Source organism: Camelus dromedarius, chromosome 9 (genome assembly GCF_036321535.1).
Source record: "Camelus dromedarius isolate mCamDro1 chromosome 9, mCamDro1.pat, whole genome shotgun sequence".
Taxonomy (NCBI): Eukaryota; Metazoa; Chordata; class Mammalia; order Artiodactyla; family Camelidae; genus Camelus; species Camelus dromedarius.
This window is the reverse complement of record NC_087444.1, coordinates 13,051,765-13,064,188: the sequence shown is the minus strand read 5'-3', so window position 1 is coordinate 13,064,188 and position 12,424 is coordinate 13,051,765. Positions and strand designations below refer to the sequence as shown.

At 41.2% G+C, this 12,424-nt stretch overlaps 1 protein-coding gene across 4 annotated transcripts in view; it reads right to left on the bottom strand.

Moving 5' to 3' along the window:
* NTNG1 (netrin G1) overlaps positions 1–12,424 on the bottom strand; it is a 300,225-nt gene that overhangs the window by 19,263 nt on the left and 268,538 nt on the right. The gene's annotated exons all lie outside the window — the stretch shown is intronic.

Below are 12,424 nucleotides of genomic sequence, written 5' to 3'. Positions count from 1 at the left end.
GCTATGCTCTGCACGCATATGCTAAAATGCTGTGACCACTACTACTTTTGGTCCTCTGTTTCCTTCTCTACCAGACAGAATTCAGTACTGGTCAATTATAAGGCGTCCATGTGGTGAGAGCAACAGAAAACAGATAAAGCACACCTCTGTTACAGACACTTCAAAATTTAGATTTAATTCTGAGTTTCTCAGCAAAGGCAGGCAAAAACTACAGCAAGTCCTTAATCCATCCATTTCATTACCTGCTTTGCCCCAACCCAGTCCAAGCCACTAACGCCTCTCACCTGGACGACTGCAGTCTTGTTAGTTTCAATCTTGCCCTCCCTACAATCCACTAGTCCACACAGCAGCCAGAATTATTATTCTTTAATTTTAGCCCCCATACCATGCTACTCTCCTGCTTAACGTCTACTGCCCTGGAATAACACCCACAGCTCTTGTCCAGGCCGTCAGGGACCTGTGAGCTGGTGCCTCTCTCTCTCCTGCCTCACCTCAGACCACCCCCCCGCCGCTCTCCGCGTCCCAGCCACACTTGCCTCCTTCCATTCTCTGAACTGCCTAAGCTCCTTTCCACCTTGCAGCTTTTTCAGTTCTTGCTTCCTCTGCCTGGAATGCTCCTCCTCCAGAACTTTCCGTGGCGGGCCTTTCCTTGACACTCGGGTCTACCTTCTCAGAAGGACGATGGCTGACTTCAGTCTCCAGTGTCCGCCCGCCTACTGTTTACTCCTCTACTTGCTCCCATCTGCCTCCCACCAGCACTTGAGCTCTTGAGAGCAGGGTCTCCGTTTGTCTTCTTACCACCATATTCTCTGTACCCACAACAGCACCTGGCACAGAATTCATGCTCAATATACGTTTATGAAATAAACTGAAGGCTTCTGTGGCTTGTTTCACCCACTGTTCTTCCTTTATGGGCCTAAAAGTAGGGCAGGGATAATGGATTTTGTGGAAGCTCTCCTGGCTGGGATGGATTTTAATTGCTTTTCTACCCTAGGATTAGATAAACGCTTCTGACATTGTGGGTTTTAAAACATGATGATAACCAGAGAACACAATTAGCACCCCCAGAGCACTGGGCTGCCAGACCCTCTAGAGTTAAATATCATGGGACGTGTCACAGCAGCGTTGTTTCATGCAGTCTTGCTCCAGGGGAATACTATGCACTTGGCAATCCAGCAGAAAATTCCCCTCAGAGAAAGGATCGTTCCTCATGATGGATGGACAGTTTCCAGCAACGGTTTCCACAGCTAGGCTACCTCCTAATCTCTAGTTTGGTGTAAAAGTGGAAGCTGAAGGATGTACTGCTGTCAAAAAGGGAACCTATGAAATAATTACAGCCATTATTTCAACAGAACTGCCTTTTTCCCTGTCAGTGTAGCTAAGATGCTAGGAATATAAATATTCATAAGAAGGCAACATTAAACCATGGGCCATAGAAGAAATAATTTCATATCCCAAACAGAAACTATGGGATTTCTTTGTGAGATTTAATTGCCAGAATTTTTCCAGATCGTAAAAATCTGTCCTGCCTGATAAAATATTATCAGCTCAACTTTTTCTGAATAAAAGAGCAGAGGGATGGCGTCATGGTACAAGAGGCTGCTCATGGCCCGACAGTGTGCTCGTGGGGAACTGTCAGCATGGCACTGTGCGGGGCACAGCTTAGTCATGGGGCACCAGGCACGACATGAATGTTGTGACGAGAGCTGGGACTCGCCATCTGCACCTCTGAGACGGGTCTCAGCCTGCACGCTCATCGTGCTGAGAACTGTGTTTTGAGCAAAGCAAATTGTTTCCCACTCTCAAAATGGAAAAGAGCCAAGAGCAGAATCAGACAAGACGAGCCACAATTGCACTTTAACTCATCAATTCATTTGTGGTCCCTCAGTATACATCTGGCTAGTTGGGGAGGAGGGGTATTGTTTTGTGATTTAAAATCTCCCACTGGTAAACCCACAAGCAAATGATGTATTCTGGGACTACCTCGTTGGCCATGTCTGAAAATGCTGCTGTGAACACGTCTCTTCAGCATTCCAAAACCCTGTTCTGGAACAGCCCCTTTGTGCCAGATTCTAGGTTAAACAAACTCTTCCCCGCTGGCTTCCTGCTGGCGTCACTGCGTGATGGATTTTGGCAGGAGAGGCTAGTGGGGATGCTAAGCTACCTCTGCCTGTAAGGAATCATTAATCTTTCCTCTGAATAATTTTGAAGGACTTGACCCAATAGAAATAACCTCAAATTGAAAATAGTTTTTTTTTTTCTCTTGGTGACTTACTTTCTACTCCTGCCCTGCTCCCACCCTCTCCCCTTCTTTCCTTCTTGCAGACTGACATCCATGCATCCTGCAAGGGCATTTTCAAAGGCTCTCTAACAGCAATGAATGCGGCGAATGGGATCTTCAGAAAGTATGTATTTTATTCTGGGGCTGAATGCATAGCATAACCTGAAGCTACTGGCCTCTGTGTTAGGAAAACACGACACAGCACAACAGAACCTGGGTGTTACAAAAGATATAGGAATAAAGTTATCTTAGGTTTAAGACTCAAAGCATATTAATGCAATTTCTGTTCCTCTCTTCTTAAACAATATATTTTGAAGTCCTCGCACAGTTGCCAAAGGAAAAAAGCAATGAATTGCTCCAACTTTCTTCTCTTTGAGAGACTTCAGTGAACTGATGCTATACAATAATCCGATAATGACATTTTTCAGAGGTAAGAGTTTAGTAAAAATAAATAAATAAACAATGTGCATTGAAAACGACTTTAAAACAGCATCTGTCCAACTTCCCAAAGTGTTTTGATGCTTTCTGAGATTGTAGGAAGCAGGACAAAATTAGGCAAAAATTAAATTATATCCCTTACTAGGGAAATAACACTCTCAACTTAAAAACGAAGTTTACATCCAACAAATAGGATTCCATATATAGGCAAACTATAGTAATAGGAGTGATAAATTTGGCTCCCCAGTTTTTGGCATCAAAAATACTATGCAAAAATCCATCACATGGAAAATGGTAACTATAGTAATAGTAATGGTAAGATATTACATGTTTGTTTTTTTCCCCTTGAGTTGTTCAGCTTCAAAAGGCCATCAGGCTATTTTTTTAGTAACTGTTTCATGAGGACTGTTCATATGTGAATTAACTGAATTTGCAGGCCTTTAAAAAAGGAAGCAGTGGACGCTGCTCATTTCTGTCCATGTCACAAATGATACCTATTTTTTAGTTTTAAGCCAGATGGTCAATGAAGGCAGTGACCTCAGTAATAGCCAATGTAATTACCTGCTTTATTTTCACTAAAATTGAAACTTCATTGAAAATAATTTTGTCTCAGTTTATTCATGGTGAAAAGTGCTTTTCACCTTTTGAACTCTAAGACTACTGGGCTGAATATAACGGCTAGAGAGCTCCTCTAATCGTTTCTAATGGCTTCAGAGTAGGCTGAAGTTAAATTTAAAATGATAGAGGGTTCTTTTGCTTCTCCCAGATTGGCAGTTCCTAATTTTAGAAGATTGCCACTGAAGTGGTGTAACAGTGGAACTAATGTGTCATCCCCATTAATCTGACTAATAGGTTGAAAGTAAAGGGATTTTGAACTTGCTTTTTATTGTACTGTGTGTTTTAATATTTGACATTAGACATACGGTGAATAAGATTCCCAAACTTCCAGATGAGAACACGTCAGAATTGAATTTATCTGCACTTGGGCTATTAGAGCAAATGAGATCAACTTTTAATGGGAAACCAAGTCTTTTCCTTGAATATTATGAATAAAAATATACTATCCTGAGGATGGATGGAGGATCATTTTCTAATACCACTAACTAAGGAGTCTGGGATATATAAATGAAAAAAAAAGTCTTCAGAAAAACTTCCTTACACTACTCATAACACAAAAAGCCAAGAAATTAATGTTCTGCTTCCTAGATATTATGGAAAAGTATTAGATTCATAATTTTCTAATACTTTAGGAGGTGAACACATCCTCACACTATGAACTTGTAAGTCTACTGACATGAATAATTTATTCTGGCAGCTTATGTATGATTCAATCTGTAATATTTATAAAAGAATGTTGTAATTTTCTTGTTACAAAAAATCTTAATAAAAAATAAATTATCATTAGATAAACCCCCAAACAAAATATCTATTTGCCTCTTAGAACATTACATGACTATCTGATAGACATGTGCATGATATATTTAAGCATGATATTAAATAATATCCCCAGTTCTCTGTTAATTGAGCATAACACATTCATTGTAACCATGCTGAATGAGCGCTTGCATCTATGTACGTCTTTGGCACTGAGCAGAGCGCCATGCACATGGGCAAATGTGGAAGGTGCAAATGGAATTCAAATGCATTGCTTCCAAACTTTTCCAAATTTGTGTTGCTCTTAGTATTTAAAATATTGGATTGGGAATTTGGTATTGAAACCCTTGGAAATTCATACTGGAAGATAAGCCAAATGATAAGTGCATGTATGTTGTTTCTTTCCGACATGGATGCTGCCTGCTGGCCTTCATTTCTCCCCAAGAATGTTTTTCTGATGTAGGAGAACAGACTAGAACAATTCTACGTGTACACTTCTAAAGCAATACAAAAAGGATGATGTTAGCCACACAAGTCTGAGGCTTGAGATTTGTATTTTCTTCAAATAATACAACTTAGATGTGTCTATAATTGGATTCATAATGGAACACAGAGGAAGCCATTACCTAAATGTGTGGATGGTGTTGCATGTAGAATTTCTACAGAATAATTATTAATTCATCTGTATATTGAGTTATACAGGACATACAATACTCCAGATGTGTAATTCCATGGACCTAAGACCTAGCATTCTGGTATGGTTTTATGGAGATTGGTTTTATGGTGAAATCTACTAGCTAATGGTGTATCAAAGCACATAGGTCATCCAACTGGGGGATAAAGTCTTGCATCATGTTATGCAAGCAACAGTGTTGCAATGCATGGCCAGACAGAGGTATTTGTTGACTGGTATGAAACAAAATGGAGCCTTTAAGTCTGGGTTATAGGGTTCTTTGGTTGGTACCAGGTACATTGATCTACTTCGAGAGTAAGGGATTGGATGAAGTACAGTGTGATATCAGCAGTCATATCCAAGGCTATTCTAAAATCCAGCTGGGAGTCCTAGTAAGCAAGTAGGCTGACCCTGCTGGTGGGTCCATTTGCTTCTGGTGGGAGCTCTCAGAGAGGCTTGAATGACTCACTGGATTGAGAGTGATCCTGTAATATGAGGGTCCTGACCTACAACAGACTCCAAAGCCAGTCTGGGTTAGAGAGAACCTGCTCCTTCCCACTGTGCCCAAGTCCTGCTCTCTCTCCTAAAATGTGAAAGAGGGATGTAGACATCTGCTTGGTGTCCAAGGAGTTTTCATTTTTATTAAACCCAAGTAGCTTATGGCCAAGTTAGCCTAAGGCTTATCAGACCAGCCCACAGAGGGCAACAAGGCTTCCTGTGGGTCACATTAATATCTAACTACTTACTGTAAGCAGATCCATCGCCCCACTTAAAGCCCAAAGTGACTCCAGGATGCCATTCACTGGATCCTCGTCCATTGCTCACCCCTCTTTTAATGGGACAGTGTTCAGTTTCTAAGATGAAATGACCTGTCTCCCATTAGGATGGGTCACTGTGTTATGGCCTGGGGAGCATTCTTATTCCTCCTAGAAATAGATGCATTTTTCCAGACTTCACTCAGGACTATTCCATGACACCTACCCATGTTTCCAAGGATCTTGTTGGTAGTATTTGCAGCCACTTTCTGGAGCCATCTCCACATACCCTTTCAACGGGATGACAGGCACAGGACACAAGAGCTGAGACAGTGTGTCTGCCACCAACAGCTAATGATTTGATGATGAAGAGAATTCTTGCCATTTCTTGTCTCCAGAGCAACAGAGGGGCCTGACTGTGTAGTACTGACACGACATCAAGAACTTTGCTTCAACCATAAAGGCTTGTCCACGTATTGTTCTTGCCATGCTCTCCGGTGCTGTCACCTGGTTTCGCCGGAATGGCTGCAGTACAGCAGCAGTCACTTTCCATTTCACCAGACGTCTCCTGCCCAGCAGAGTCACTTTGGAGTGGCCTTGCCCAGCTGAGAATATTGGACCCTCAGCGTGAGTCAGGCATGTATTACTCTTCACAGGCACTAACACAGCTGGTGAAGAATGAGCCTGCTGCTTTAGAGAAGACAGCACCTTCCTGTTTCCAGCATCTGACAGCCCGTTTTGTTTGATCCCGAGGGGCTAGGCTAGTGGACAACATTGGAGATAATGACTTTTTATTGCTTTTAAAAATCATCATGCAAGTGTCTGATGTTCAACAGTCTTCCTCATCACACCTCACTTCTTGCCTCGGCTTCCCTACAAGGCTCACCACCGAGCTTCTGTAGCTCAGTGCTCTGTGCACAGCCCCTGCACAGTGAATATATGTTGGAGACCTGGAGAAGAAAAGTGCGGGTTTGAGTCTCATTCATTTCTCTTCTAATTTCATGACCTTAAGCCACTTGTTTTACCTCTCCAAGTCTTGGTTTCCCCATATGAAAATGCAGAGAGCAACACCTTCTATGATAGAGATGTTGTGATGATTAAATACAGTGCCTTATGCGATCCAGTGACTAAATTTCTGACAGTGGATTATATATGCCATTTCCTCCTTTGGGGTATTCACTTGTGAAGTGACATAGGGTCTGCTGATAGGGCCCCAGTTTGACGTCTATTGATTTAAATTTTTGACAGGCATGAGGAATTGGTCAGAAAATAATTTAATGACTAGTTTGGGTGACATTTTTGTGTGTGAAAAGGCCCAGGATGCACAGGATTTTTTTTCTCTTGACTGGCATGATTTGCATGCTTGAATGGTGGTACATTCTTTCTAACATCCTAGGCCTATGTGAGATGCTACGTTTCAATAGTGTTTTTATATTACAGCAGGAACTCTCCCCCGTATGCATCTAAAAATTGACCTTGCGAGCTGGGAACCGGAGAGAATAACTTGCTTGTTCCAAGTGCATGGGTAGGTCAGTTGCTGATCCAGAGAAATAAATTCACTGCACATAGAGGTTAGTGAATAAATATTCGCTTCTGTTGGCAGATGACAACATGATAGTGGCAAAGAGCTGGTTACCTTTGTCAGGTGATGCTTGTTTTTATCCAGAAGTCTCTTTCTCTGTTGTGTGATGGCGTCTGTGTTCATGAACACTCCTATTAGTAAGTCAGTCCTGTTTCCATCTCACTGGGAGCAAACTGATCCTGTCGCTGGGCTGTGGTCCAAGACTAGAACACTGCAAGCTCCTATTACCCTCCTGGCTCTAAAGGAGGATTGAGCTTAAATAGGGTTTATTTTGGACCCACTGCATTGAGTTTGTGTGGTATATGGGGCAAGGAGTCAGATCTGTATCTTGGTCTTATAACAGGTCTACTACCAACTGGTTGTTTGCTTTGAACAAATCAAACTCTCTGAGCTTCAATTTCCTCATCTATAAAATGGGTACGCTAGCATGTCCTTGTAGAGTTATTGGGGAGAATAAATGAAATAATATATGTGAAATGTCCAAGCATGCTTATGGCACATGACATGTGTATTACTGAAATAGTTTTGAATGCAATTTAGTTTATGAAGTGTTTATAGTATGGCTGTATTTATTTGTAAGACTCTTGCATATACGGTATTCATCCTTCCTGTTTATTAAAGCATGGCAGTTTGAAAAGAAAGGCACAGCAGGAAAAGCTTAAATACCCTGGGGGAACAGAAAAGGGCTTAGCAGGACAGAAGAGACCACCTGGGGGGTTTTAGTCATGATCTCTAGATGTGCTTTCAAACGCATTCTTTGGTGAGTAAGGCATAGCTTCGTAGCTAGAAACTAGGTACCTGCAGAGGAAAAGAAAAAGTCCCCAGTGAACTCCTGTCTCCTCTTGAAAAGAAATGTGTTTGCAAGTATCCTTTTGGACTGTCAGTTTCTGGATGAAGTTTTAGACAGAAATCCATGTCTAAAGCATCTTTATTTTCTGTATTAATGTTAAATTTGGGGCTAGAAACAGGCAGTGCCTTCTCTTCTTGATTAAAGGAAAACGAAAAGACTAGCTTTACCTGAAGATTCATTACCAAACTTGAAGTTGACTGCACTATTTTACAAAACAGTACAATTCTAATTTGAGAGTGGACACAAGTGAGAACTCTTGTCTTCTACAATACAAAAAGCTAATGCTGACATTGTTTTGAAACACTAAACTAGTGTCAGGGGAGTGAGCCACAGGGAGTGGAAGCTCCATCTTCTCACTCAGAGGACCCAGAGGAAAGCGTTCACGAAGCCCAAGCAAGGCTGGGGGCTCAGGTGCTTTCTAGAGCTTAGCCACCTGCCTGGGATCAGCACACCTGCAATGTCAGGTACCCCTGTGTACAGGAACAACGTTCAAGTCCTCATCTTTACAACACTTCCATTCCCTATTGAATTATACAGGATCAGGGAATCCCTATTAAGGTGTCTGCCTGTCACCAGACACTTCCCACATTTCCCTGATGGCTTCTGGTCACACAAAAGTTAATGTCAAATACTGCTTCAAAAAATCGACATTTATGATTGGGATTTCCATTTACAGGTTTAATGACTCACTGACAGTTGCAAATCCTTCTGAGCTCTTCATCAAGGTTCTCTGCTGCCTACTGGGGTTTGCTTACACTAGAGCAGTACCAACAAGCAGCGATCATGTGCAGGGCTTACTGTGCCCCCAGAACGGTGCTCAGTGGTTTACAAGCATTTCATCGAGTTCCCCAACAACTCTATGAGATGTAAAACCATAGGTTATAGAGGTTATATCATTTGCTCAACAAGATACCCATGAAGAGGCAGAGCCAGGATTCCAATCACTATACCAGAGAGCTACTCAGCTAGCTAGACCCAGAGTAGTCTCCAGTGTCCTTTACAGCCAGCGCCACTAGGAGGGCCCTGAGTACTCCGGACAGGAAACTTGTTTCACTCTGTGATTCTACGCTCTTTATTCTAATCTCCTTAAGTTTGATAACCTCCTTAAGGGTGCAGGCTAGTATTAAACTTTTTTTTTTTTAACTATCATGGTGTGAAGTTCATAAAAAACAGTCAACAAATAATAAATATTTGGTTACTTATTAATGAATCCTGCCACCCACGTCTCTCCTCCCACCATGCTCCAGCAGAGTGGTGCGTCTAACACCATTTCTCTCTCCCCTCCCTGGTGATTCTTCACCCACTATGTGGTTGCAATGACTGGTACATTCACGTTAAAACATAAAGTGATATGTCAACATAGTGTGCAGAGGGACAGAGCATTTCAAATGCACAGACTAAACCAAGACTGGCTGGCCCTGGCAATGAGTCCTGTGTAAGCCTGCTGCTAGTGACAGTCACACTTCCCTCACATTCTCCTTACTCTTTGGAGGCTGTGTTCCCTGACTTTCACATGTGGTTGCGGCATTATTAGGGCTGCAGAAATGTTAACATATCTTCCGTCCCTCAATGTCGTTTGGTTCACTATGAAAGTTAGCCTTCCTTCCTCAAGGGCAGTGTGATGTGCGGTTAAATCGGTGCTCATGTTATCACTGCTTTTTAATCTTCTGTAGGAATGAACAACCTTATTCCCTTCAAATAAGAGTTTCGATTGGAGTATCTTTTTAGTATAAGAAGAGAAATCTTTGTTGAAAAATAGCACATAGCATGAACTTTCTAAGAATCCATGTGGGAAGTGTCTTGAGGAATTCTAAAAAGCAAAAAAAAAAAAAAAAAAAAAAAAAGGGGGGGGGGAGTAGAAACAAAGAAGGGGCTTAATACATTTCTGACATACAAATCCAAAGGAGTGTCAATAGTTATTTAGCTGAGAATACATCCAATTAAAGCTCCTAAAATTAAAATATTTCAGTATACAGTAGAAAAATAAAAAGTTTCATGCTTAATCAGGATTTTAAGTATTTAACAAATTCTAAAAGTTTTTGCAGCCCCAGCTGACTTTGAGATGCTTTAAAGGAAACCTGAGGCATCTCAGATATTAAGTTACATAGGATTCTTTAATATGTTAAGTTAAATATAATCAGTCATAATTCTAGTAATTACAAACAAGTCTCTTTATCAATTACAGGTGTTTAACCATGCCTTTTAAGTCTTTTTGTTGTTACAGACTGTTAAACTGTTGTTACGAAGGTGCTCCATCTTCAAGAAAATTCATAAGAAGGCTATGAAAGCGGTTTGAACAGTTGCACATCAAGACAATGGCTATAGGAGGATTCCAGTTGTATTGCCCTCTGAGGCAAAAACAAAAGGCTGTCCTGCCCCTGGGGCCCCTAGATTAGGCATTCAGAGGTTTTTACTCCCTGAAAGGCAGGGTCAACGCCCCTACTCAGCCTGGAAGTAGTTTCAGAAGATGAACCTTCGCCCCTCAGCAACCCCTTAAGATTATGGGAGTAAAATCTCTGAGGGGGGAATGAGACACGAGGGAAGGGGGCAGGGCACAGCCACTCAAGGAATGACAGCAATTTAATACCAAAATGGTGCAAGATTCACCAAAATGGTGGAAGATTCAACTCCCAGTTGGCCTTGAGGATTAAGAGGTTTGACTTCTAGCAGACCCTGAGCTTCATTATATGCTCATTGTAACAGGGTGAGAAATAGCATGCCTGCAGGCGCCATGACAGTCCCAAGGCTAACCGCAAAAGGCCAAAGAATGGGCGGTGGCCCAATTCCTGGGAATCCAAGCCCCTTCCCCAGGGCAGTTGGAAAGGTCCCACCTGTAGGCGTGTGAAGCTACGGAGCCCATAAAACTGACAACACCACGCCTAGCGGCCCTTTTTTTCCACTCCCTCCCCTTCGGAGGCGGCCCGCACTCTGTCTATGGAGTGTGTACCTACTTTTACTTTAACCTGAGCACCCAATTCCCACACCTCTTTCCTTGCCTTTCTCTTGCCTTTCTCTTGCCTTACACTCTATGCAGTATGCATCTCTCTAAATAAATCTACCTTTACTCAAAAAAAAAAAAAAAAAAGTTACTTAGCTGAAAATAGTCAGGTATCCAACAGGTCTGATGGAGACTCAGTGGATTGTTAACTGTCCAATCATCACTCCTGGGAAGTTGGGTTATGTCCAAGGGCAGAACCCACTCTAGACTTTGGTTGTTTAGGGGTCACCATCATTCAAGACTCAGCTCGCAGGCAGGAGTTTTAACATTAGAGTAATTTCCAGGATTTAGAATGACCTAAAGTTGATGAATAAGTGCTGCTAAGGCTAGGCTGGATTTAATGGATAGAAGTCTACAGTAAGGGCTTTATTTTCCTTTTTAGAAGCTGCAAAATAAAATCGCTGATTGAGAAAACCCTAACTGAAATTTTGTATGTACACATGGCAATTCCAACCTAAAATAACCACAAAAAATGACACAGTAAGTGTTAAATCCCATTCATTTTTAGCCTTTTTCCCCCCAAGAAGCAGCGCGATTATCATAGCTTTCATTTTATCATGCCGTTTGTAACTCGACTGCTTTCCTAAATCTGTTGATCCAATCCCCACCATTTTTCGGTGAAACTCTGAGGGCAGCTACCATCATTTATAATTTTATTATCCCACTGTGTGCCCTTATTGTGTGACAGAACTTGGGTTAAATATTGTTATAGTATTTAATTCTCACAGATAATGAGGTAGATACAATTCTTATTTTCATTTTACATGAGAAAATTGAGGCTAAGTAAGAGCAACTAATGGTACAGGACTGATTTTTTTTTTGCACACAAAATATTAATTGCATCTATATGGATTTAGGCACATTGGCCTAGGTTGCCAATATTACATTTTGTTTCATTATCTTTAAATTTCTGTGATTGCCCATAGTGTTCTTACTCCTTTACCCCAAGATTTTAAAAAATTAATAGATATTAATGTGTTTTGATAATCCCATTCATTGTAAAAAACATAACTGATTACAAACTTAGTTTTTTGAAGACAGAGGATAAAGTTATCAACAGGAATAAAGCAGCCATAGTTTTACCTTTACACAGTTGCTTTCTCTCTGTCTCAGAAATATTTCATCAAGGCAAGAATGCAACGAGGAAGTGGATTTTAAAAAATGGTAATTGGGAACTCAGTGAAATATATTTCAGAGTAATGCTAATCATGTGTGTCAAGATAAAGGAAATTAAGGTGGCTTAAGTTTTCAGTTTTCTTCAGAAAAATCAATTATAAAGCAGTTAGGCTGCTGACACTAAACAGTAAATCCCTGGATTTAGTTAACAAAAAAAGGCTCTACTTTTTGAAGGCTTGTTCTTTTCATTCAACAGAAGAAACTCATCGCATTGATTTCTGAGAAGGGGCTGTTTGCATCAGGTGTCTTGAAATTCAGACATACTCTTGATCTTAGCCTGTTTGGATCAGAAATCAC